At 34.1% G+C, this 6000-nt stretch overlaps 1 protein-coding gene across 2 annotated transcripts in view; it reads right to left on the reverse strand.

Moving 5' to 3' along the window:
- Positions 1–1623, reverse strand: part of LOC127729738 (DDT domain-containing protein DDB_G0282237-like) — a 39077-nt gene extending 37454 nt beyond the window's left edge. For both annotated transcript variants that reach the window (XM_052237609.1, XM_052237610.1), the window contains exon 1: positions 1482–1623. The gene's annotated coding sequence lies outside the window, so the exon portion shown is untranslated. The remainder of the gene's footprint in view (positions 1–1481) is intronic.
- Positions 1624–6000: the final 4377 nt, after the last annotated feature.

Below are 6000 nucleotides of genomic sequence, written 5' to 3' on the forward strand. Positions count from 1 at the left end.
TAGGACTTCTTTGCTCTAATAGAATTTTAAATTGTCTGTCCTTTGCAGATGTCTTAACTAATCATTTAAGAGTAATTTCATGGACATCTTCAGAACACTGCTCATTTACAAGCCCCCAAGGAGCAATTTATGAAGGCCTTGCGCAAATACTTAAGATCTTTGCGCAATCAGTTTCTTTGTTGAATTAATGAGATGAAACATTGAACTCTAATAAAAAATTATAAGCTAACCTGGGAAAAATCATTAAAGGCATGTTTTAACATCTCAAAACTTGAGAATTTTTGTGGGATTGTAAAAAAAATTTACTTATACAAGTTTTTCGTTACCCAACTCCAAGGGGTTTGAAACTTAGAAAGCTGAAAAGATTTGTGACAAGACAGACTTGCAAGCTGATTACTTTATAACCATTTGATCTTTTAACTTGGGGGTCTTCAAAACATCTGAAACATGACAGCAATTTCAATATATTTCTTTGATTAGTTCATGAAAATTCCATACGTGCCATATAGGTATTTGTATAAAACATTGATTTGGTTCTTAAGCTAGCTACTGACAAAAATGACTGAGGAATGTCATACATGTACAAATGTAGTAACGGTTACCACCAATATGTTCAACAGTTTGTGATGGGACCAGGCCCAACAATAGGTTAAAAATAATATATAAAAGATGGATCATTTTTACCATGGTTATATGAAGCAACATGCTAATTTCGTTGAAAATCAGAATCATGTGCATTCAGATCTACAATTTTCAAAAATCATGAGGCGACACTGGGGAATTTTCTTGAAAATTGAGGAGGACACAAACTTTTCCGTGATGCTTTTTTAGAGGCAAGTTGAATCCTAGGGCAAAATTCTTGCTCACTTTGCCCAGTGTAGTGAGCCTATCTGACATGTGATTTTATAGTTACATCCACTATATTGTTATACAAGAAACACAAATCAAAATTCTAAGTTAAATTGTAAAAATGACATATATCTAAAATTATACACTTAATTATCAGTAAAAGCAGTCTTACTCCATATAGAATGATGTTTTCGGGTAATATCTATTAGTTCTCGGGTTCATTTTGCATTTGTGGGAGTTCTTGGGAAATTGTTGTACAAATGTACCCCATAACAGGTTGGGACCCCCCCTCCAAATGAGGGATATCCCTTAAATCAGGGACTGTCCCTCAGACAAGGGGTCATTTTGCTGTTGTAGAAAAGAAAAAAGAAAAACTTAGCTTTTTTAACTTAAAAGGGGAAACATTCATTATATTTGGAACAACTTTTCTGAAAGAGAGGTCCAGTTATTTTTAATAATGAAGAAGATTGAAGTCCATGAATATTACAAAATTCATGGTCATGTTTTGACAATATAATACCAGAAAGATGTATAGTTCTTTAGGAAAAGTTTCTGCATACAATATAAATATGTGCCCTTTTGTAAATAAATTTATTTGTTGACCCGCCACAGGAGATCTTGATATATCTTACACAGTCTTCTTTCACGGGTAACAACTGCTTAGTTTTTATTTTTACCAATTAAAAAATTTCAAAATAATTCATTGATATAAAATAAATGGTCGTAAGATGTAATTTCACTTCAGTTTTGATGCTCGCTTCTTGAGAAATGCTTTGTCTGTGAGCTGGAAAACAAACGGAAGTAAATGGTGTATGGGAAAATTCAAAATCAATCACGGATTGTATTTACATATTAATCCGGAAAATTAAATCTAGATATTAAAGATAAGATAGATTAACAGTCAGGTTTATCATAAAACACTAGAGAAACAGACATCTATGTACATCTTAGTACAAATATATCAACAAAAAGAGGTATATGTCAACCTAGATTATTATAACACAGATAGAAATATCAGATGTCCACTTGTATGCAAATTTGTCCGCCATTACGTAAAATCACACAGGTTCCCGTAAACTTTGACATCATAATTCAAAACATTTGACGTCACAATTAAAAAGTGATTGTTGCCTGACGTCAAAATGTGATTCGGAGTAGATCTAAGGTCATTCGGAGGCAAAATCTAGCTAAATACCAAAAGTGTAAATACTTTTATTAGGACTATACAGATCTATACAGTATAGAGTTATTAAAAATACATCTTTGTCATTGATATTTAGAATGCAAATAAGCAGGCGCGGATCCAAAAAGGGGGTTTCAACACGTGCAAGTCATATAAGAAGATGGGTTCCAACCATATGCCCCATACAAAAACATAAGTCGGTTCAAACAAACCGTGGGCAGGGGGGTCCAAACATCGGACACCTTTGATCCGCCTCTGATGTCATTATATTATCAGGGACTGGTTAAGTTCAAAAATTAAAAAAAGTTTCTCATTAACATTTCTGTTTTGGCATAATGTCTCTCTTGTGCAAGTCAATAAAACATTGTTTTGCATCACTCGTAGTGGATCACTGAGAGAATCATGCAGGGGAGTTGTTTGCATAGCCAGAAATTAGTAGTACTTTTGCTAATTAATATTCATAATATGTAAATGAGAATTGTACCACGTGATAATAGTTTGAACTGGACTGGCTTGATATCATAAAATCTTTAAAACACGGATATTATAAGTTGCCCGTCTAAGAGTCCTTGTTTATAATCACTCTGATATTTCCTTAAAGTTGTCAGGCGGTCAAAATCAAAACAATGAACGCGAATTTAGTGAATTTTTCGTGTTTTCGTGAGTTTATTCTTCTTGAAATAGGGACATTTTAACTTTACGTGGGAACCTAGTTCAACGACTACACATACAAGGTTTGGACTTGCTTATTCTTTGGCCATTCAAGTTTCAAGTTTCATCCCCGCAACCTTTTTTTGTAATGACCTTGTTAGCCAATTTTCAACACGAAGTTTGCAAATTTGACGTTTCAGCCATTTTAGCCTGTATTTTATACTGCAATGTTAAAAGCCTCTCGCTTCGATTTTTAAAATAGCTCAGGAACCTTGATTTTTGCAACGACAGTCATTATGTTTCGTTTAAATGGTGTATATTGTTGTGTATATTTATTTTCTGTCCCCGCAACCTGTCTATCACTTAAATTAAAGTTAAAACAGACATTTTTTTTCAAAATTCCCTATCATTTCAATATAATTTCTGTGACCCGTATCCGATTTCTTAAGTATAATATTCAAATAAGCAAAATGGCGTTGATTTCTGGATATGGCGTGTTCGTGTAACCTGAGGGAGTGGACAGGGGGTACCCTTCTCCCACCTCCCGCCCCTATCTCCCACCTCCCACTTTTAGAATCTTTTTTTCTCTCCCACCCATTTTTTGTCTCCCACCTCCCCCCCCCCCCCCCCCCCCCCCAACCTCCCAGGCTCAAAAGCTGCATGTCCACCCCCTCTAACCTTATCTAGACTATGCCAATTATGGTCTCACTGACATTAACCAGCACCTGAAATATATATATATTTGATGATTTGAAATGTGGTATTTAAGAGACCATTATACTTAATTCCATAATTACCCAAACTAAAAACATTTTTGCATAAAATTGATATAACGCAACAAGAATTATTGAGATGAATAAGGGAAGTTTAAAGATGTGGTCCAACATGTTGACTTGATAATTTTGTTCGACATAGTTTTTATTTAATTATCCGTTATAGTTTTCACGAAAAAAGGAAAAATCGGGAAAAAGGATCGGCCGGAGGAACAATGGATTAAAATGGCAATCCAGGGCAACAAGTCATGACGATTTCAATCAATTTGACTGAACTTGTTAATAATATCTATTTATTATATAGTTTTTCGAGTTAAGCGTAAAAAATGTAAAAAAAAAGTTCAAAACTCGTTATTTTAGGACAATAGCTCATGTAAAGTGTCGACTGGTAATTTCGGCCGTTTGACCCTGCTGATTATTTTTTGCTAAATACAGTTCCTCTGTATCAACTAAAGTTTCGACCAAAAACGTGAAAAATATGAAAAAGTCGACGGTCACTTGAGGATCTTTTCTTGCTGATCATTCTTGGCAACTTAAATTACTCTCTATTTTTGCTTTAATAGTTTTCAATATCAGAGTCAAAAACGAAAAAATAAATAATTGTTAAAATCGCCCTTTAAGGGAAACAGCACAAAGGAAGTCGACTAACACATTTGGTCATGTTGACCATAAAATATATTAATTAACTTTTCTTACCGATCACTCTATCTATAACATGTATAATATTTTTCAAGATAATGGCAAGGTTTTATTAAACCGTGCAAGGAGCGCGTCTCTGTTTTACACGATGCATTGGATGTGATTTATAAAAATCCCATTCTGATCGGACGCTGCTGCGAACTTACACATCCTGCACTGCCAAACAGACGCCCCTCTTTAGCATTATGGTTTTAATGATGGTTTTAATGCGGGTGAGAGAAATCAAGTCATGGCCATAATTTTATACTCAGGTCAACGCTTCGAGTTAAACAATTTTGAAATCTATATTTTGTGAATACAAAACATGCTGAACTCCGGTAAAAAAAGAAAATTCGAGAGAGAACACTCAGATTTATTTATGAAGACTATTAAGCAATTATGACTGCTTTGCAAATCTAAATTACCATCTTTAAGAATTAGAACTCTGAATGAAATCATATGGTCTACAATCTTCAAGGTATGCGAGTGCTAAACTTTAGAATGAGCTGCCATGCAGATGAGCTTCGTAAGCAATCATCCTTAAAACAATTCCAAAACTTGATGAATTCTTGGTCTGGCAGCTCATGTCAGCGATTTGTCTGCAAAACCAGTTAATCCTGTTCATGTTCTTAGTTGTATGCTGTTTTCAGCATGGGACATGTTTGTTTACTTATAGTGCTTTGCTAATGTTTTGCTTATTTTAGTTATTTAAATAATCTCTACGTGTTTTTTTATGTTGTAAAACCATTTTTATTTTAGAATTTGCTCATAAGTTTTTACCCCATAAGCACATGCTTCAAATAAGTGTATGTATTGTTTGATGTGCTTTTCTTTCGTTGTGTTTTAAAAGCTCTCCAGAGCTTAATATGTTTGTAATTGCTGTGTTCATACCCACTTTAAATAAAGCTTTACAGTCGTATTATGTACGACATATTAATTGTGTACTTTTCACAAGCTCCTTTTTTTTTGTCATAATTTTTTTTCATATAATCTTATCAACTTAAACCAGGCCAATCGTTATTACTTTTGAATTATTTCCTTTTTGCTAATGAGGGGTCTTCATAGCTTACCATAATATGTTGCTTTTACTTACTGTTGAATGCTATATGTTGCTTTTACTTACTGTTGAATGCTATATGTTGATCAATTGTGGTTAACATCCTTATCTGTGTTCTATCTCATTGACACCTTCTTATTTTATTTGGTATTGATTGCAGTGCGCATGACTCTTATTTCTGGAACAATTTGCATCACGGGTGCTTGATTTCAAATCTTTTGGAAACAAATACATACAAACGCCAATCTCCTGTTTGGGAGTATCAAATGAAAAGGATCTTAGTTTTTTTTCGCACAACATTGGTTTAACGTGAAACTAAAAGTTGTAACGAAGATTAACAAATAGTAAGGTATCTTTCTGAAACATATGTTGCATGGTGTAAAGAATTAGATAGATATATCTGGGACATATTGTCGTGTACATCATTGACAACGAAATAATACCAACATCAGTTATCATAGTTACTGTTTTACCTCTTAAACATTGTAAACAAATGTTTCATTAAAACAAAATATAAGACATGTCCTCAGACGTTTGCAACATTATTTTCGAAAAGTCGGTGGCATTTGCGATCTTGCTCCCTTCCCTTCTTGGAGGTGCAACGTGGTTTGGAACAACAGACCTTCCACTGTTCCGCCGCCCATGATGCAACCAGTATCATTTTACTAATCGGAATTTGTTGTAGATAGAAATGACTAAGAACGGGAAAGTTCACACAAGCTTGAGCTGGGTTCTAACTGAAATTCTAATATGTCTTTTAGATGTCATAGAATTTTCCAGCTGTGTTTATAACCCCACAGGAAGCATTG

Source organism: Mytilus californianus, unplaced genomic scaffold (genome assembly GCF_021869535.1).
Source record: "Mytilus californianus isolate M0D057914Y unplaced genomic scaffold, xbMytCali1.0.p SCAF_2, whole genome shotgun sequence".
Lineage (NCBI taxonomy): Eukaryota > Metazoa > Mollusca > Bivalvia > Mytilida > Mytilidae > Mytilus > Mytilus californianus.